Raw genomic sequence first — 22,542 nt, forward strand, 5'->3', positions numbered from 1 at the left:
ATTTACATATTACAATAAATTTTCCCCATTTATCTACTTCAACATGCTCCACATATTGCTTTTTCCCCTGAGATTATGACTCCACATTATGTCAGCTAGATAAAAGATTCTTTTCAGAAACACTGGAAGTCTCATCAGCATATTTACATACTCATCACAGAGAATATGCTATTTTGCCTAAAGGTTTAAAAATAATAATGCATTCCATTTACTAATGAAGATACAGTCTAAAAACTTTGCATTTCTATACAGTTAGTTTCATTTTGATAGCATTCCATTTATTTAATAAATGCTTTTCTGTAACTTTCATCTGAGTATATAAATTATCTAAAAGGTCAAAGTTAAGATATTATTTTAAGGAAATAGTATTTTAGTAACTTGGTCACACTAGCCAATATTAAATCTGGCTCTTAAAAAATTCTTCTTCATAGAAAAATATTTGTAATTGGATAAAATATTCTAACTCTTATACTCTCCAAAGAATAAATTCCTTCTATATAATTTTGAGAAATATTTTAGCAATTTTATGACTTTATGTATTTGAGTATAAAAGCATAAAATGAGAAGAATGGTTAGAAATAAATATATTTCTTTACACTAAAATATTTGATAGCATATGATTATTAAGTAATAATAGCTGCCAGGTTATTTACTCTCTAATTGCTCATGATTAAAATAAAACAACTTGTTCAGTGCAGGTCATAATTTCTTTTTCATTAATAGAGATGGACTGTGGTGGGAGAAAGACTATTTCCAGGTTTTGGTGACTGATTATGACTAGTGCCTAACTATTTGCTTATGATATTTAATCAATTAGGAAACGTTTAAAAGGAGCTGGATACCATTAGTAGCTTTTAGAGAAAATGTATTCACAATATTTATTTTATCTTCTGTGTTAGCTCAACTGTTCCTGGTTGTTAAGACACAGAAACCCATAATAAAATAACTCAAGAAAAAGTAATATATTTTTGCAGAAAGCACTGTGGAAACAGGGAACTTCAAGGGGAGAAATTGTGATTTCTTCCTAACGACTTTCTCTGAGTACAGAGATAGAGCACTAACTTTGTGCCTCTTTAGTTACATGTTGAGGGTTAGACTTCCCAGGATCACTGGAGAGGAATAGACAACTACCAGTCTGAACAGGCACATAACTTACAACCTAGCAGTTTAGCTGCCACATGAGTATCCATACAATGTAGATACTCAAGCATGATACCATCAGGTCCAGGGTGGATCAGAATTAAGTTTTTAATCATTAGCATAACTGTCATCACAAAAACAAACATTTGAGTAAAAAACAACTGATCAGTATCATAATCTGCATAACTGCTTAATATATTAGTGAAAGGAAGAGTATAGCTCAAATACTGCAGTAAGAATTGGTCATCAAATTAGTACATATTACAAGATAGGGTTACTATGGCTCAGCTTCATTCTGAAGATAATTTGTAGACAACTTAAAACCAAGATTCTGAACAGTTTAAAATAAATAAAAGTGATCTTTTATTTCATTAACATGTACTAGCTCTGATATGGCTTATATATTCTTTCTGAAAGGAGAATAGTGGAAGAATTAAAGTGATTAACCAACAGTGATTGAGCTGGACAGCTTCCAGAACACAAGGCTCCCTCTGTAGGTCATTGACTTCCAAAAGAGAAAAAGGATGAGAAAAATGTTTAAATAACTGTACTAAATCAACAACATATAAAATCTGCCTCAAATGTTAATTAAATTAAAATGCTACTCAAAACATCAGTTGACAGTGTAGGTTTTAGTTCTTAGGTTTATTGATGATAGGTGGGTCTGTATATATGACAGTAAGAAAAGTTTTCATTGATTCAATATGATTCTTGTCAGGTGATTATTAGGATGAAACACTGAAACATATTTATCACAGAACAGTGCCTTATAGAATGTAGGTTATAAGTAAATATATGCTGAATGAAGAAATGTAAATATATGAAAGCTTGACTTTAAATAATAAATACTTTTGAACAAATTTATAAGCATTTAAAGCACCAAAATTAATAAATAAAATTGACTTGAAATTTTCAAAATTTTTATAATTCTGAGTGGAATTTGTTAACCTCTGTTTGTAATTAGGGAAATTGAGACTCAGAGAATGAAGGTTTCATCATTCACAGTATTTAATATGTATAAAATCCAAGTAGGGAAGTAACCCCTGTATAGGAATATATCTTATAGTCAAAGCCATAAGATGAATTTTGAGGACATTGGGTATTTTTGAAATACTGGTTCAACTTATTAAGTTCCTTAAACAGCAAATTACAAAAAAATCCATTTATTGACTGCCTCTGATACCATCTTTTCTCTAAAACTGAAAGGAGGAAAATATCAATGAATGACGCATCCTGAGCATTTCTCATAAATCCTGGACATTTCCTCATGGCTTTCAAGTCAGTCACTGACCTGGCCTAACCTTCTTAGTTACTGAACTCAAGAGATTGCAACTCAAGGAAACCTTGCTCCATGTACACATCAAAAACGAAGCCATTGAGAAAAATTGGAATTTAGTTACTTGATCTTCATGAGATTGAGGTCTAATCCTTTCCTTTGCCAGAGTCAATGGGCAGTTGTCTAAATTTCAACTTATTTTTGGAGTGATGTGTAGCACAGATGTGAAACATCATGAAAATATTTTTTAAATGACACAGTATAACTGGAACTTCAGATCCAAAGGGAAGATGCTGTTGTCATTTTATAATTGTGTCAACTCACCACGTATTAGAAATTGTCTTTCTCTAATGATGCCAATAAAATCAAACCAAAAACATGCACATAATAATCATTTTCAATTGTGCACAGTTTAGTTAAAAATGACTTTGACTTTATAATAATACATATACAGAAGACCTTGAGCAGTACATTTAAACACTGGAAATAATATAAGTAACTGCTCTAAGAATTGCCTTTGAGACTTGATGGTGTTTGATGTGCTAAAAACATTAGTTAATAATTTTGAGCCTTAATATACTAGGCTCTGTGAAGCATTATTTCGTATAAACCTCACACAAATACCATATGGCAGGCATTTTGCCATATGGTAGGTAATACTTTCATGACCTATTTATAAATGAGTAAAATAAGGTCAAGAAAAATTTTTTAAATCACCGAAGTTCTTAGAGTATATAACGGAAGTAGAACTGGAACCAGATCTCACTGAAGGGCCTGAGCTCTTGATATAACACTATAACATAATGCCTTATATATAAAGAGCTTACTCATTGTTGTGTCTCAACTGCATTAACTTCAAAAGCGATCCATGTAATATTTTCCTGGAAATAATTCTTGCCAATTTATCTTAAGAATTCATAAAACAATCAATATTGAAGAAAGTATTATTTATCAGGGAGAAAAGTAATTGAAAAGAGATGAAAGATATAAAGAAATACAAAATATGGGGCAACTATAAAATATTCAAATATTTAGCTTTACACTAATAAAAAAAGTATACCCAAAGAAACATGTAACTTATTTTAGGATTTGGACCTTTAAAAATAAGTATTCCTTATGTTCCATTATGCTGTATTGTTGTCATATTTTTCATTAGTAATTCAGTCATAAGATTTTGATAATAAATGCAGTTGACTTTAAAATACATGGACCATAGGAGCACCAATGCTTGTGCAGTCAAAATCTATGTATAACTTTTGACTCCCCAAAAATGTTAACTACTAATAGCCTACTATTGACTTTATGGTGGTAAATGAAAAAATAAACTAGTGTCTACGTATTTTTATGCATTCATAACATATCTAACGTTGTCTTAATTTCTTCAATATTTCTAGGGTATGTGGTTTTTGAGTATTTCAAATTGTCACACAGCTCCAAAGATTTTTCCATAATATTTATTGAAAAAAATCTGTATATAAGTAGAGACACATGCAGTTCAAACCCACGTTGGTCAAGATTCAACTTTATAAATAAATAAATATTAAATATATAAGCAAATTTGAAGTATCTTCTTCCTAACTAATCAGAAGAATAAAGTATAGCTGCCTCTTCATGTTAGGTCATATAAATTTATGAATATAAACTAAATATTTTAATTTAACTTTCTAAAACATTCAAGATAATCATAAAGTTAATATGTACAATAGTTCCAAAAGAAAAGTATGCAAAAGTGAAATTATAAATTAACAGAGTAAGATGGTAAATTAAATATCTAACCAGAGGACCAACTTAAATTATACTAAAACTAATAATTATTCTGAAAGTCACACAGAAAAGAATAGACATGAGGAAATCATATTACTACCAAAGAAAAATCATTGGCCACAGGAATCTGAGAAGACAAAAATGAAAAATAGTATAGTTATAGATATGGAGCAAAAAGAAAATATAAATATTAATATAAGTATTTTTGGGGGTAAAAATAAACAGAAGAGAAAAAATATTCAAAAACTAAAACTATTAAGGATTCTTATAATGGAGAAAGAACTGAATAAACAAGATTATGACCTGTTCTAGGAAAATTATAAAGAATACCTAACTGCAATATATGTGAAATAATGCTCTGGAATTGAACTTCTCCAAGCATCCAAAGCAGAAAAGGAACATAACCTCTTGCACTAAACTCAGAAAATACAGCATTCTGTCCTAGAGAGAAGGAAGGATCTCTTAAGGAAATAAAGAAATCCAGGCAATTAAGTCCAGAAAAAATCCTGATCACTGTAATGACAATAATGATTGAAACATTTAAAAAACAAAATGTAGATTAAACAACTATGGACATTATTCTCAGGACTTGTAGTAATTACCATAAACATTGACAATGTAAGAATGTCAATAAAGAAAAATAATTCTCAAAGATAAGTTGGGATGGGAGGAGCCAAGATAGCGGCATGAATAGGACAGCAAAAATCTCCTCCCCAAAACATATACATTTTTGAAAATACAATAAATACAACTATTCCTAAAAGAGAGACCAGAAGATACAGGACAATAACCAGGCTACATCTACATCTGCAAGAACCCAGCACTTACCGAAGGGGGTAAGATAAAAGCTGCGGCCTGGTGGGACCTGAGTGCTCCTCACCCCAGCTTCCAGTGGGAGGACAGCAGTCAGGGCAGGGAGGGAGAGGGAGTCCAGGACTGCTAAATACTCCACCCTAATCATCCTCATTGGGAGCGCAGAAACACAGTGCGTGGTGTGCTGGATACTAGGGAAACAGAACAGTAAAACCTGCGATTGGGTCCCCAAAGCTGGCACCACTGGGACAAAAGGAAAGTAGGTGCTTTTTGAAAGTCTTAAAGGGACAGAGGCCTCACAGCTGGACGGAAGTGTCCCGGCACACTCAGCCCAGCAGCTGGGAAGCCCAGGGAAATCTGGGCACCCTAACCCCCTGGGCAGCAGCACAGCTCTGAGGCCCCTCATGGTGATAAACAGTCTCCTGTCTGTTCCCCCACCTGCCCAGTGCCGCCAGAGCAGAGCAGCAGCCTGAGGCCAGCCATGTCCACAGCAACCACACAGAGCTGTACAGCAGCCTGGGCAAGAATCAGAGAACCGGTCTGTGAGCAGCTACCCAGCAAAAACAGCTAGGGATTGCCATTCTCCCAGGAAAGGAATGTGAGGAGCAAGCAGGAAGGGATTTGTTCTCCCAGCTGACACACACATCACCTGCCCATTGCCATAAAAAGGCAGAAGAATTAGATTTAGACCAGAATCTCACAGACATCCTCCACTGAGAGGGAACCTGGGAGAAAGACCTAACCAATCTTCCTGAAAAAGAATTCAAAATAAAGGTCATAAGCATGCTGATGGACTTGCAGAGAAATATGCAAGAGCTAAGGAGGGACAACACAGAAATAAAACAATCTCTGTAAGGAATTGAAAGCAGAATGGATGAGATGCAAGAGACCACTGATGGAATAGAAATCTGAGAACAGTAAGGCAGAGAAGCTGATGCAGAGAAAGATAATAGGATCTCCAGGAATGAAAGAATATTAAGAGAACTTTGTGACCAATTGAAATGGAACAATATCTACATTATAAGTGTACCAAAGAAGAGAGAGAAAAAGGGATAAAAAGTATCTCTGAAGAAATAATTGCTGAAAACTTCCCAAAACTAGGGGACAAAATAGCCTCTCAGACCATGGAAGCACACAGAACTCCCAACAGAAGGGACCCAAGAAGAACAACACCAAGACACATAATAATTAAAATGGCAAAGATCAAAGACAAGGACAGAGTATTAAAGGCAACCAGAGAGAGAAAAAAAGGTCATCTACAAAGGAAAACCCATCAGGTTATCATCAGACTTCTCAACAGAAACCTTACAGGCCAGAAGAGAATGGCATGATATATTTAATGCAATGAAACAGAAGGGCCTTGAAAAAAGGATACTGTATCCAGCACGATTATCACTTAAATACAAAGGAAGGCTTAAACAATTCCCAGACAAGCGAAAGTTGAGGGAATTTGTCTCACACAAACCACCTCTACAGGGTATTTTATTAGAGGTACTGCTCTAGATGGAAGCACTGCTATGGCTAAACAGATGTCAACAGAGAAAAAAAATCACAGCAAAGAAAGCAGAACAGTCAAATACTGACTAAAGGCAAAAAATAAAACCAACTACCCACCAAAGCAGTCAAAGGAATCACAAAAGAGCACACACACACAAAAAAAAACACTTAACATACAAAGAATGGAGGAGGAGGAATAAGAAGGGAGAGAAATAAAGAATCATCAGACTGTGTTTATAATAGCTCAATAAGTGAGTTAAGTTAGACAGTAAGATAGTAAAGAAGCTAACCTTAAACCTTTGGTAACCACGAATCTAAAGCCTGCAATGGCAGTAAGTACATATCTTTCAATAATCACCCTAAATGTAAATGGACTGAATGCACCAATCAAAAGACACAGAGTAATAGAATGGATAAAAAAGCAAGACCCATCTATATGATGCTTACAAGAGACTAACCTCAAACCCAAAGACATGCACAGACTAAAAGTCAAGGGATGGAAAAAGATATTTCACACAAACAAACAAGGAGAAAAAAGCAGATATTGCAGTACTAGTATTAGACAAAATAGACTTCAAAATAAAGAAATTCACAAGAGATAAAGAAGGACATTATATAATAATTAAGGGGTCAATCCAACAAGAGGATATAATCATTAAAAATATATATGCACCCAATACAGGAGCACAGAAATATATGAAACAAATACTAACAGAATTAAAGGAGGAAATAGAATGTAGTGCAATTATTTTAGGAGACTTCAACACATAACTCACTCCAAAGGACAGATCCACCAGACAGAAAATAAGTAAGGACACACAGGCACTGAACAACACACTAGAACGGATGGACAAAATAGACATCTATAGAACTCTACAATCAAAAGCAAAAGGATACACATTCTTCTCAAGTGCACATGGAACATTCTCCAGAATAGACCATATGCTAGGCCACAAAAAGAGCCTCAGTAAATTCAAAAAGGTTGAAATTCTACTAACCAACTTCTCAGACCACAAACGTATAAAACTAGAAATAAATTGTACAAAGAAAGCAAAAAGGCTCACAAACACATGGAGGCTTAACAACATGCTGCTAAATAATCAATGAATCAATGACCAAAACAAAATAGAGATCAAGCAATATAAGAAAACAAATGACAACAGCAACACAAAGACCCAACTTCTGTGGGACACAACAAAAGCAGTCTTAAGAGGAAAGTATATAGCAATTCAGGCATATTTAAATAAGGAAGAACAATCCCAAACAATAGCCAAAGATCTAAAGAAACAACTATTGAAATTGGGAAAAGAAGAACAAATGAGGCCTAAAGTCAGCAGAAGAAGGGACATAATAAAGATCAGAGAAGAAATAAATAAAAATGAGAAGAATAAACAATAGAAAAAAATCAATGAAACTAAGAGCTGGTTCTTTGAGAAAATAAACAAAATAGATTAACCCCTGGCCAGACTTATAAACAGAAAAAGAAAATCTACATACAAACAGAATCATAATGAGAAAGGAAAAATCACTACAGACCCCACAGAAATGCAAAGAATTATTTGTGAATACTACAAAAAAAATATGCTAACAAGCTGGAAAACCTAGAAGAAATGGACAACTTCCTAGAAAAATACAAACTTCCAAGACTGACCAAGGAAGAAACAGAAAATCTAAACAGACCAATTAGCAGCAAAGAAATTGAATTGGTAATTTAAAAAACTAACCAAGAGCAAAACCCCTGGGCCAGATGGATTTACCTTGGAATTTTATCAGGCATACAGAGAAGACATAATATCCATTGTTCTTAAAGTTTTCCAAAAATTAGAAGAAGAGGGAATACTCCCACACTCATTCTATGAAGCCAGCATCACCCTAATAACAAAAACCAGGCAAAGAACCCACATGAAAAGGAAATTACAGACCAATATCCCTGATGAACATAGATGCAAAAATACTCAAAAAAGTATTAGGAAACCAAATTCAAAAATACATCAAGAGGATCATACAGTATGATCAAGTGGGATTCATCTCAGGGATGCAAGGATGGTACAACATTCGAAAATCTATCACCATCATGCACCACATAAACAAAGAGAAGGACAAAAAACACACGATCATCTCAAAAGATGATGAAAAAGCATTTATCCAACAAAATTCAACATCCATTCATGATTAAAACTCTCAGAGAGGCGGAGCCAACATGGCGGCGTGAGTAGGACAGTGGGAATCTCCTCCCAAAAACATATATACTTTTGAAAATACAACAAACACAACTAGCCCTAAAAGAGACACCAGAAGACGCAGGACAGTGGCCAGACTGCAGCTACACCAGCGAGAACCCAGCGACTGGTGAAAGGGGTGAGATACAAGCCCCGGCCCTGCGGGAGCCGAGCGCCCCTCCCCCCAGCTCCCGGCAGGAGAAGAATAGGCAGAGCGGGAGGGAGACGGAGCCCAGGGCTGCCGAACACCCAGCCCTCGCTATCCGGGCCAGAGCGCAGACACAGTACGTGCCCAGGGGGTCCTGGATACTGGGGGAACAGGGAGTAAGACCTCTGAGCGGGTGTCGAAGCTGATGCCCCTGTGAAAAAGAAAAGCGGGGGCTTTTTGAAAGTCTTAAAGGGACAGGGACTTAACAGCTTGACGGAAACAACCCAGGTCACAGTACAGCAGCTGGAAATTACAGGGAAAACCGGGTGCACTAACCCCCTGGGCATCAGCTCTGAGACCCCTCACGGAGGCAAACAGTCAAGCAGCCCCCCCCATCCATTACCCCACCGGGCGCTGCGAAAGCAGAGAAGCAGCCTGAGACAAATTCCACCCACAGAAAGGGAAATTTCTCCCTTCCGGCCAGGCAAGACACAAAGACCCAGTCTACACGCAATTACCCAACACAAGCCACTAGGGGTCGCAGTTGTCCCAGTAAAGACAGGCCAGTAGCAAGTGAAAATTTTGGCCCTCCCAGCTGACAGTCAATAGCACCTGTCAACATGAAAAGGCAAAAAAATATGATCCAGACAAGACTAACCCAGACAGCTTCGGCATCTGCTACATCTTCCCCTGAGAAGGAATCTGGGGAGACAGATTTAGCCAGTCTTCCTGAAAAAGAATTCAAAACAATAGTCATAACCATGCTGATGGACTTGCAGAGAAATATGCAAGAACTAAGGAAGGAGAATTCAGAAATAAAACAAGCTCTGGAAGGACTTCAAAACAGAATGGACGAGAAGCAAGAGACCATTAATGGACTAGAAAACAGAGAACAGGAACACAGAGAAGCTGATGCAGAGAGAGATAAAAGGATCTCCAGGAATGAAAGAATTTTAAGAGAGCTGAGTGACCAATCGAAAAGGAACAATATAAGAATCATAGGTATTCCAGAAGAAGTAGAGAGAGAAAAGGGGACAGAAAATGTCTTTGAAGAAATAATTGCCAAAAATTTCCCCAAACTAGGGGAAGAAATGGCCTTTCAGACCACAGAGGTACACAGAACTCCCATGACTAGGGATCCAAGGAGGGCAACACCAAGACACATAATAATTAAAATGGCAAAGATCAAAGACAAGGACAAAGTATTACAGGCAGCCAGAGAGAAAAAAAAGGATACCTACAAAGGAAAACCCATCAGGCTATCATCAGACTTCTCAACAGAAACCCTACAGGCCAGAAGAGAATGGCATGATATACTTAATGCAATGAAACAGAAGGGCCTCGAACCAAGACTACTGTATCCAGCACGAATATCATTTAAATATGAAGGAGGGATTAAACAATTCCCAGACAAGCAAAAGTTGAGGGAATTTGCCTCCCATAAACCACCGCTACAGCGGATCCTACAGGGACTGCTCTAGATGGGAGCACTCCTAAAAAGAGCACACAACAAAACACCCAACATATGAAGAAGGGAGGAGGAGGAATAAGAAGGGAGTGAAATAAAGAATCATCAGACTGTGTTTATAATAGCTCAACAAGCGAGTTAAGTTAGACAGTAAGATAGTAAAGAAGCTAACCCTAAACCTTTGGTAACCACAAACTTAAAGCCTGCAATGGCAATAAATTCATACCTTTCAATAATCACCCTAAATGTAAATGGACTGAATGCACCAATCAAAAGACACAGAGTAATAGAATGGATAAAAAAGCAAGATCCATCCATATGCTGCTACAAGAGACTCACCTCAAACCCAAAGACACGCACAGACTTAAAGTCAAGGGATGGAAAAAGATATTTCAAGCAAACAACAGAGAGAAGAAAGCAGGTGTTGCAATTCTGGTACCAGACAAAACAGACTTCAAAATAAAGAAAGTAACAAAAGACAAAGAAGGACATTACATAATGATAAAGGGCTCAGTCCATCAAGAGGATATAACCATTATAAATATATATGCACCCAATACAGGAGCACCAACATACCTGAAACAAATATTAATAGAACTAAAGGAGGAAATAGAATGCAATGCATTCATTCTAGGAGACTTCAACACACCACTCACTCCAAAGGACAGATCCACCAGACAGAAAATAAGTAAGGACACAGAGGCACTGAACAACACACTAGAACAGATGGACCTAATAGACATCTACAGAACTCTACATCCAAAAGCAACAGGATACACATTCTTCTCAAGTGCACATGGAACATTCTCCAGAATAGATCACATAGTAGGACACAAAAAGAGCCTCAGTAAATTCCAAAAGATTGAAACCCTACCAACCAACTTTTCAGACCACAAAGGCATAAAACTAGAAATAAACTGTACAAAGAAAGCAAAAAGGCTCACAAACATATGGAGGCTAAACAACACGCTCCTAAATAATCAATGGATCAATGACCAAATCAAAATGGAGATCCAGCAATATATGGAAACAAATGACAACAACAACACTAAGCCCCAACTTCTGTGGGACACAGCAAAAGCAGTCTTAAGAGGAAAGTATATAGCAATCCAAGCATATTTTAAAAAGGAAGAGCAATCCCAAATGAAAGGTCTAATGTCACAACTATCGAAATCGGAAAAAGAAGAACAAATGAGGCCTAAGGTCAGCAGAAGGAGGGACATAATAAGATCATAGAAGAAATAAATAAAATTGAGAAGAATAAAACAATAGCAAAAATCAATGAAACCAAGAGCTGGTTCTTCGAGAAATTCAACAAAATTGATAAGCCTCTAGCCAGACTTATTAAGAGGAAAAGAGAGTCAACACAAATCAACAGTATCAGAAATGAGAAAGGAAAAATCACGACGGACCCCGCAGAAATACAAAGAATTATTAGAGACTACTATGAAAACCTATATGCTAACAAGCTGGGAAACCTAGGAGAAATGGACAACTTCCTAGAAAAATACATCCTTCTAAGACTGACCCAAAAAGAAACAGAAAATCTAAACAGACCAATTACCAGCAACGAAATTGAAGCGGTAATCAAAAAACTATGAAAGAACAAAACCCCCGGGCCAGATGGATTTACCTAGGAATTTTATCAGACATACAGGGAAGGCATAATACCCATTCTCTTTAAAGTTTTCCAAGAAATAGAGGAGGAGGGGAAACTCCCAAACTCATTCTATGAAGCTAACATCACCCTAATACCAAAACCAGGCAAAGACACCACCAGAAAAGAAAACTACAGACCAATATCCCTGATGAACGTAGACGCAAAAATACTCAACAAAATTTTAGCAAACCGAATTCAAAAATACATCAAAACCATCGTACACCATGACCAAGTGGGATTCATCCCAGGGATGCAAGGATGGCAAAACATTAGAAAGTCCATCAATATCATCCACCACATCAACAAAAAGAAACACAAAAACCACATGATCATCTCCATAGATGCTGAAAAAGCATTTGACAAAGTTCAACATCCATTCATGATAAAAACTCTCAGCAAAATGGGAATAGAGGGCAAGTACCTCATCATAATAAAGGCCATCTATGAAAAACCCACAGCCAACATTATATTGAATAGCGAGAAGCTGAAAGGATTTCGACTGAGATCGTGAACTAGACAGGGATGCCCACTCTCCCCACTGTTATTTAACATAGTACTGGAGGTCCTAGCCACGGCAATCAGACAAAACAAAAAAATACGAGGAATCCAGATTGGCAAAGAAGAAGTCAAACTGTCACTATTTGCAGATGACATGATACTGTACATAAAAAACCCTAAAGACTCCACCCCAGAACTTCTAGAGCTGATATCGGAATACAGCAAAGTCGCAGGATACAAAATCAACACACAGAAATCTGTGGCTTTCCTATATACCAACAATGAACCAACAGAAAGAGAAATCAGGAAAACAACTCCATTCACTATTGCATCAAAAAAAATAAAATACCTAGGAATAAACAAAACCAAGGAAGTGAAAGACTTATACTCTGAAAACTACAAATCACTCTTAAGAGAAATTAAAGGGGACACTAACAGATGGAAACGCATCCCATGCTCGTGGCTAGGAAGAATTAATATCGTCAAAATGGCCATCCTGCCCAAAGCAATATACAGATTTGATGCAATCCCTATGAAACTATCAGCAACATTCTTCAATGAACTGGAACAAATAATTCAAAAATTCATATGGAAACACCAAAGACCCCGAATAACCAATGCAATCCTGAGAAAGAAGAATAAAGTAGGGGGGATCTCACTCCCCAACTTCAAGCTCTATTATAAAGCCATAGTAATCTAGACAATTTGGTACTGGCACAAGAACAGAGCCACAGACCAATGGAACAGACTAGACAATCCAGACATTAACCCAGACATATATGGTCAATTAATATTTGATAAAGGAGCCATGGACATACAATGGCGAAATGACAGTCTCTTCAACAGATGGTGCTGGCAAAACTGGACAGCTACATGTAGGAGAATGAAACTGGACCATTGTCTAACCCCATATACAAAAGTAAACTCAAAATGGATCAAAGACCTGAATATAAGTCACGAAACCATTAAACTCTTGGAAGAAAACATAGGCACAAACCTCTTAGACATAAACATGAGTGGCCTCTTCTTGAACATATCTCCCCAGGCAAGGAAAACAACAGCAAAAATGAACAAGTGGGACTATATTAATATGAAAAGCTTCTGTACAGCAAAAGACACCATCAATAGAACAAAAAGGAACCCTACAGTATGGGAGAATATCTTTGAAAATGACACATCCGATAAAGGCTTGACGTCCAGAATATATAAAGAGCTCACACGCCTCAACAAACAAAAAACAAATAACCCAATTAAAAAATGGGCAGAGGAACTGAACAGACAGTTCTCCAAAACAGAAATACAGATGGCCAACAGACACATGAAAAGATGCTCCACATCGCTAATTATCAGAGAAATGCAAATTAAAACTACAATGAGGTATCACCTCACACCAGTAAGGATGGCTGCCATCCAAAAGACAAACAACAACAAATGTTGGCGAGGCTGCGGAGAAAGGGGAACCCTCCTACACTGCTGGTGGGAATGTAAACTTGTTCAACCATTGTGGAAAGCAGTATGGAGGTACATCAAAATGCTCAAAACCGACATACCATTTGACCCAGGAATTGCACTACTAGGAATTTACCCTAAGAATGCAGCAATCAAGTATCAGAAAGACCAATGTACCCCTATATTTATCGCAGCACTATTTACAATAGCCAAGAATTGGAAGCAACCTAAATGTCCATCGATAGATGAATGGATAAAGAAGATGTGGTACATATACACAATGGAATACTACTCAGCCATAAGAAAAGGGCAAATCCAACCATTTGCAGCAACATGGATGGAGCTGGAGGGTATTATGCTCAGTGAAACAAGCCAAGCAGAGAAAGAGAAATACCAAAAGAATTCACTGATCTGTGGAATATAAAAACAAAGGAAAAACTGAAGGAACAAAACAGCACCAGAATCATAGAACTCAAGAATGGACTAACAGGTACCAAAGGGAAAGGGACTGGGGAGGATGGGTGGGTAGGGAGGGATAAGGGGGGGAAGAAAAAGAGGGGTATTAAGATTAGCATCCAGAGCGGGGTGGGAGAAAGGGGAGGGCTGTACAACACAGAGAAGACAAGTAGTAATTCTACAACATTTTGCTACACTGACAGTGACTGTAAAGGAGTATATAGGGGGTCCTGGTATAGGGGAGAGCCTAGTAAACAAAGTATTCGTCATGTAAGTGTAGATTAATGATTAAAAAAAAAAAAAAAAGCAGTTCCTATGTGGTGACCTCAAATGAGTTCTACACAATGATATAAAGGGCATATAAAAGTGTAGGCAAAGGGTCTGTTTGTGTTTATACAGAGGATCAAAGCCTAATTTGGCTACCCCGAAAATGAACTAAGATATGATATGAAAAACAACTTCCAACATCAGCACTCTCGGGAAGACTCATGACAGAAGATGATCAGAAAAAAAAAAAACTCCAACAAAGATCCACGCACTGTCACAGGTGTAGATGCAATCATCCCACCAGTTCCTGGACTTGCCATGGGAATGATGAAGGAGATATCTAAGCTGGCCTGTGCATACAGTAAAACAAAAATTGGACTGGATCTATACTGTTGGAACTCAACCAAGAATTAGGAGAAGTGCAAATTGTAGCACTCAAAATCTTACAACCACAGACTATTTATCGTTAAAAGAACATATGGGATATGAACAGTCCCCAGGAATGGGTTGTTCTAGTTTATCTGAATTCTCTCAGACTGTTTAAGTTCAGTCGGACAATATCCACCATATCATAGATAAGTTTTCACAAATGCCTAAGGTGCCTAACTGGTTTTCTTGGTTTCACTGGAGATGGCTGGTAATTACAGGTATGCTTTGGTTAGGTGTGCACAATTTAATTAGTAGTTTAAAACCTATCCATGCTGAATTTACTCTGCAAGAAGATATGTCAAAGAAATAATCAATCTTCCCAGGTTTTCTTCTGCCTGCTACTTCTGTAGCTTTTCTTCTTCCTACCTAATCACAACCTTTAAATAGAACTCGTGCCACATGTCGAATTTACCGAGTATCATAATTCTTCCAAGTGGTAAAGACACCTCAAGACAAATGCTGGGCATAGAAGCCACAGGGCATAAATATGCAAAGAAGTAAAAAGCTAACCTTTTCAAACAATAAGGCTTCTCTCTCACTTACCAACTTAACATTTCCCTGTATGGCCCCGGAAGATGACTGGTTAGCCAGAGACGGGTAAGATTCCTCAAGGGAGGAACAACCTAAGACAGGCACAGTCGCAGGGGGCCATCTGGTGAGAAAATGGGGAGCAGCAGAGGTGAGGCTTAGAACCTCCCCCCTCATGTTCTGAGAGAAATCTTCTGCATACATGGATGTTTATTGTCCTCGTCTAGCTCGGATTAACACATAGTCTACAGGCACACACCTTATCATCTACATTTTCTCTCTTACAACACTAAACTCTGTTTTCTACCTTTATCTCGTATCTACCTACCACTTCAGCATTTTATTAAAAATAATAATAATAGAGAAATGTGGCATCCACATATAAATCAAGTTTAAAAATCTAATGAATATTCATATTTGAACTGACTGTGTATAGTTCATAATGCATGAACAAAACCGAAAGCTTCTGTGATGACTGCCCTTGCACTGTTCACCATGTAACTTATTCACTATGTAAGAATTTGTACTCCATGTTAGAATTTGTTCGTTATGCATCAGAAGATTGGAGACTGACGAAAATTAGGCTTGGGGTGGATTAATGATTGTGCATTGAGTATTGACCCCCCTATACAGAAACTTATTGTGGTTAACAACTATTTGATCAATAAATATGAGAGATGCCCTCACAAAAAAAATATATATATATATATATATAAACCCACTTCCAATTGTAAAATAAATAAGTAACCGGGATGTAATGTATAGCATAAGGAATATAGTCAAAATATTGTAACAACTTGGTATGGTGATACCTGGTACCTAGAATTATCATGTATATAAATGTTGAATCACTCTGTTGTACACCTGAAACTAATGTAATGCAATACTGTTGTCAACTACCCTTCAATATAGAAAAAAAAAAAAGAAAAAAAAAAAAACTCTCAGCAAAATGGGTATAGAGGGCAAGTGCCTCAACATAATAAAGGCCATATGTGAAAAACCACAGCCAACACCATACTGAAAAGTGAGAAGCTGAAAGCATTTTCTCTAAGATCAGGAACAAGACAGGGATGCCCACTGTCCCCACCGTTATTCAACATAGTACTGGAAGTCCTAGCCATGGAAATTAGATAAAACAAAGAAATACAAGGAATCCAGATTGGTAAAGAAGAAGTCAAACTGTCACTATTTGCAGATGACATGATATTTTACATAAAATACCTTAAAGACTTCACTCCAAAACTACTAGAACTAATATCAGAATACAGCAAAGTTGCAGGATACAAAATTAATACACAGAAATCTCTGGCTTTCCTATACACTAACAATGAACTAATAGAAAGAGAAACCAGGAAAACAATTCCATTCACAATGCATCAAAAAGAATAAAATACCTAGGAATAAATCTAACCAAGGAAGTGAAAGACCTATACCCTGAAAACTTCAAGGCATTCTTAAGAGAAATTAAAGAGGTCACTAACAAGTAGAAACTCATCCCATGCTCTTGGCTAGGAAGAATTAATATTGTCAAAATGGCCATCCTGCCCAAAGCAATCTACAGATTTAATGCAATCCCTATCAAATTACCAATGGCATTCTTCAACAAACTGGAACAAATAGTTCTAAAATTCATATGGAACCACCAAAGATCTGGAATAGCCAAAGTAATCCTAAGAAGGAAGAATAAAGTGGGAGGGATCTCACTCCCCAACTTCAAGCTCTACTACAAAGCCACAGTAATCAAGACAATTTGGTACTAGCACAAGAACAGAGCCACAGACCAGTGGAACAGAATAGAGTCTCCAAACATTAACCCAAACATATATGGTCAATTAATATACGATAAAGGATTCATGGACATACAATGGGGAAATGACAGCCTCTTCAACAGCTGGTTTTGGCAAAACTGGACAGCTACATGTAAGAGAATGAAACTGGATCACTGTCTAACCCCACACACAAAAGTAAATTTGAAATGGATCAAAGACCTGAATGTAAGTCATGAAACCATAAAACTCTTAGAAAAAAACATAGGCAAAAACCTCTTGGACATAAACATGAGTGACTTCTTCATGAACATATCTCCCTGGGCAAGGGAAACAAAAGCAAAAATGAACAAGTGGGACTATATCAAACTGAAAAGCTTCTGTACAGCAAAGGACACCATCAATAGAACAAAAAGGTATCCTACAGTATGGGAGAATATATTCGAAAATGACAGAGAAATGCAAATTAAAACCACAATGAGCTATCACCTCACACCAGTAAGGATCGCCACCATACAAAAGACAAACAACAACAAATGTTAGCGAGGTTGTGGAGAAACGGGAACCCTCCACTGCTGGTGGAAATGTAAATTAGTTCAACCATTGTGGAAAGCAGTATGGAGGTTCCTCAAAAAGCTCAAAATAGAAATATCATTTGACTTAGGAATCCCACTTCTAGGAATTTACTCTAAGAATGCAGCAGCCCAGTTTGAAAAAGAGAGATGCACCCCTATGTTTATCACAGCACTATTTACAATAGCCAAGAAATGGAAGCAACCTAAGTGTCCATCAGTAGATGAATGGATGAAGAAGATGTGGTACATATACACAATGGAATATTATTCAGTCATAAGAAAAAAACAGATCCTACCATTTGCAACAACATAGATGGAGCTAGAGGGTATTATGCTCAGTGAAATAAGCCAGGCAGAGAAAGACAAGTACCAAATGATTTCACTCATATGTGGAGTATAAGAACAAAGGAAAAACTGAAGGAACAAAATGGAAGCAGAATCACAGAACCCAAGTAAGGACTAACAGTTACCAAAGGGAAAGGGACTGGGGAGGATGGGTGGGAAGGGAGGGAGAAGGGGAATAAAGGGCCTTATGATTAGCATGTATAATATGGGGTGGATATTGGGAGGGCTGTGCAACACAGAGAAGACAAGTAGTGATTTTACAGCACCTCACTATGCTGATGGGTAGTTACTAATGGGGTATGTGGGGTGGACTTGGTGAAAGGGGGAGTCTAGTAAACGTAACGTTCCTCATGTAATTGTAGATTAATGATACCAAAATTAAAAAAAGAAGGTAAGTTGGTGAGTAAAACATTTGATAATGTTTAAAAATTAAAAGAAAATAACTACCTGTTATATGTAAGCATAGTATTGTTTTTTAGAAAAAAATAATGGATTATCAGTGTGCAAACATTTTGAATGTTTTATACCATAAAAGGCAATTAAGAGCATATAAAAATGCAATTTTATACCCTAAAAATAAATCATCTAGAAATAAAATGTCACTAAAATGTTAAATTGAAATTTACATGGATTTCCAACACCTCTAAATAATTTACAGATATAGTTGAAAAAGAAACATTTCTTCCAACATCTTAAAGTTTAATATAATTCTCTGCATACCCTCAAACAATTCTTTAGAAAATAGTTCCATTGGTGAAAACTAGTTATTGAAATTCAATAATAGATTTTTAGCTTCATGTCTGTATGATTTCAAATGGAAGTTAATCACACTGTGTTGAAAAACTTAATGTACAGTAGAGTGTATAAAAAGTATACCTGTCTATGTATCTGTCATTCTATTTCTATTTGTGGCTCAATAGATGAATTGAAAAGCATTGAGAGCAGTATTTACCCAAAGTTTAAGATGCTAGTTCCCATCAGGGAGAGTTACGGTGATTTTATTTTTACTTTTCTATGCTACTTGAATTATTATGAATATGTATTACATCTATCAAAATAATTTGCTATTTTTAACATAAAATAATTAAAATGGCATTGTTACATATGCTATAAAATAAGCCCATTGTAATGAAATATCTTACCGTATGTGAGGCTTATCTGTTTCTAAAGCATTGAACAAATTATCCAAATATTTAATACTGGAATGTCCCCCAAAACAATGAGGTATAAAAGCATTGGTCATACGCAGAATAATTTATATTGATTATCTTCGTGAAACATAAACTAGGGTACTGTATGTAGAACAGGTGCTATAGACCATAGAAAGTCTCATTATAGATGATATAGTCTACTCATCCATGTGTCTGATGCTTGATCATGCAGCAAATCTACTATACTCTTTAAAACTATGGGCCTTCATTAACTATGTTCAGACATAACTCTTTTATCCAAACAGCCAAGTAGCTACTTTATTAAAGCATAAATTGACTATTTATCTATTCTAGACTCTGCACTCTAAAGAGAAAGGATGCAAAGATTTTATATCCTTCATTATAAACATTATAAACATTGTCCTACTATTGGTATCTGTTGTGTGATCATTTATCCTATTAATGATCCTACATTTTTCCATCAGAGTCAATTGGATGAATAACTAACTACTGTTTAAACAAGGTCATTCTCTCATTACTGAGTGCCTTAGCCTCATTAATGATAATGGAGGGAGGGCTGCTGGCCTGCATCAGCATGAAATAGGCTTAGTGGGAAACATTCAAAGATCAACAAGAAAATTATAGCTTTTTAAAAGTTATTATTAAAGAATTCATTCTCTCTAGGAAGTAAAAGTCAAAGCAATTAAATGGCCTGTTTTTATTGGATATCAAAATATACATATTCACTGGATGGTACTACATTCAAAAGTTCAAAATAAATAGTGTGGCTCTTTTATTTTTATTGCTGCCTCTGTGATAAAGGAAAAAGAGGAAATGGTTCTTTCCCTTTCATCTTCCAACTCTATTTACGTTTTTCTTTTTAATTCAAGGTCATATATTTTGGGCCCTAAGATACTATTAAACTCTGACAAAATTTGCATCTGGCCTGAGGCTATTCTATGTAAGTGTCGTTTTCATTTTTAAGTCTACATGTGCGCTGAGCAGACACAGATGGGGGTTAATGGACTGCAAGCCCTCATTGTGGGAAACTGAAAGCTTTGTTTAATAAGGTGCCTATTAAATATTTGCCAGTTGCTGCATTTTTATGATAATTCAATCTTCCTGAATGTTAATTTTACCTTAGAAGTTCAAAGCACTGGTTCTCAAACAAAACACATTAGAATCAGTTGGGGTGCTTGTTGTTACTGTATACTTCTATGTATCCAGCTTGATTTAATAGAGCCTAGGATCAGCAGTCTTAAAAGTGTCTGTAGCTCCTGGATTAAGGGGGCTCCCTGCTGGGGAAAGTTACCTATGAAGGAGGACAAGAGGAAGGCAAGTTGGGTCAAAGGGTTTTATTTCTCACAGCTCAGTCTTTCACTGGGCTTCAGCTGGCATGCTCTCAAATCCTTCCTCTCTAGTCTGTGCTGAAAAGCAGCTCCATCCCATGTGGCCACAGTGTGTACTCTTTCCCTCTGCCCAGACTCTTCCTGCAGGAACTCCATGGGCATGTCCCTGGTGACTGGCAGGCACCAGACCAATTAGGTACCAGGGACAGAGGGGAGGAGAGAATGTTTTTTTTCTCTCAACCCTTTGCCTCACTGACTGGAGGCTCTGACCTAAACATCCATTGGTATGTAAATGGACTGAGGCCACATGGGGAATTCTGAAAATTCTGGGTGAAAACTTCCATTTACACCACAGTATCTCAGAAAAGGACCACACTTTGAGAAATACTGGTTTAAGCTTATAGTTCTTAACCTTTGATTAGATATATTTACAGAAGTAAAAAATGGCTAATAGTTTTTTTTTTTACATCAATTTATAGCATCACCTTCCTTTTTCTGTTTCCTAACAAAATCTATTTTTGATATGTTTGCCAACAGAAGACAAGTATTACTAAATTTAGCTTATTTTTCCTAGGAAGAAATCAGTGTTTATACAGATCAACAAATCAATAAAGTCGCTGTAGGGAAAATGGAAGTTCCTATAGCCAGGATCCTCACCTGACTGTAAACTACTTGATGACGTTACTGGCCTGCTGCTGGGCTAATGCTTCCACACCTGTTGGCAATAAGCCATTTTTACTGTGCTACTATATAAAGACCTCCATACAGTGCCCTGCTCAGAGACAAAGACAGAGGCAGATTGTGAACATCCCAGAGGCAGATGTGTTTCCAGCACTTGAACTGCCACTGTGAGAATAAAGCTTGGTGTAAACTTAGCCCCAAATTCCCATGTTGTTATTCAGTCTCACCAAGTCCAAAGTGAACTAACCTGGGGGCAGGTGCCCTCAGGAGAGACAGTCATGCATAACATTTTTTAAAGGAATGATTTAAGGTTTATAGGTTTTGCCTCAATCCATAAAGAAAAAGCATTTTTTTAAATAAGCAGTAAATGTAGGTTCCTAAATGATCCAGATATTCATTTTCCTTTCCTACATCATAATGCATATGTAGGTAGCTTACTATAGTACTTTTTAATAAAAACTTGTAATTTCTAATAATTAGAAAGCTTTGAGGCAATTTCAGACTCTAACCCTGTCAATTGCTAGCTGTATAATATTCTGCATATTAGTTCACCTATATATCAGACCTTTCCAAATGATTTCCCTCATTTATGGAGTATAACAACAAAGTAGAACTGAAGGAACAAAACAGCAACAGATTCACAGACTCCAAGAAGGGAATGGCAGCTACCAAGAGGAAGAGGTGAGGGAGGGCAGGTGGGAAGGCAGGGAGATGGGTATTGAGGGGTACTATGATTGGCACACATGGTGTGGGGGAGATCATGGGGAAGACAGTGTAGCATTGAGAAGACAAATAGTGACTCTGTGGCATCTTACTACACTGATGGGCAGTGACTGCAATGGGGTACTTGGGGGGACATGATAATATGGGTGAATGTAGTAATCACATTGTTTTTTCATGTGAAGCCTTCATAATCGTGTATATATTGAACTCACATGCCTCAACAACCAAAAAGCAAATAACCCTATTAAAAAAATGGGCAGAGGATATGAATAGACACTTCTCCAAAGAAGAAAATCAGATGGGCAACAGACACATGAAAAGATGCTCTACATCGCTAATT

Source organism: Manis pentadactyla, chromosome 9 (assembly GCF_030020395.1).
Source record: "Manis pentadactyla isolate mManPen7 chromosome 9, mManPen7.hap1, whole genome shotgun sequence".
Taxonomy (NCBI): domain Eukaryota; kingdom Metazoa; phylum Chordata; class Mammalia; order Pholidota; family Manidae; genus Manis; species Manis pentadactyla.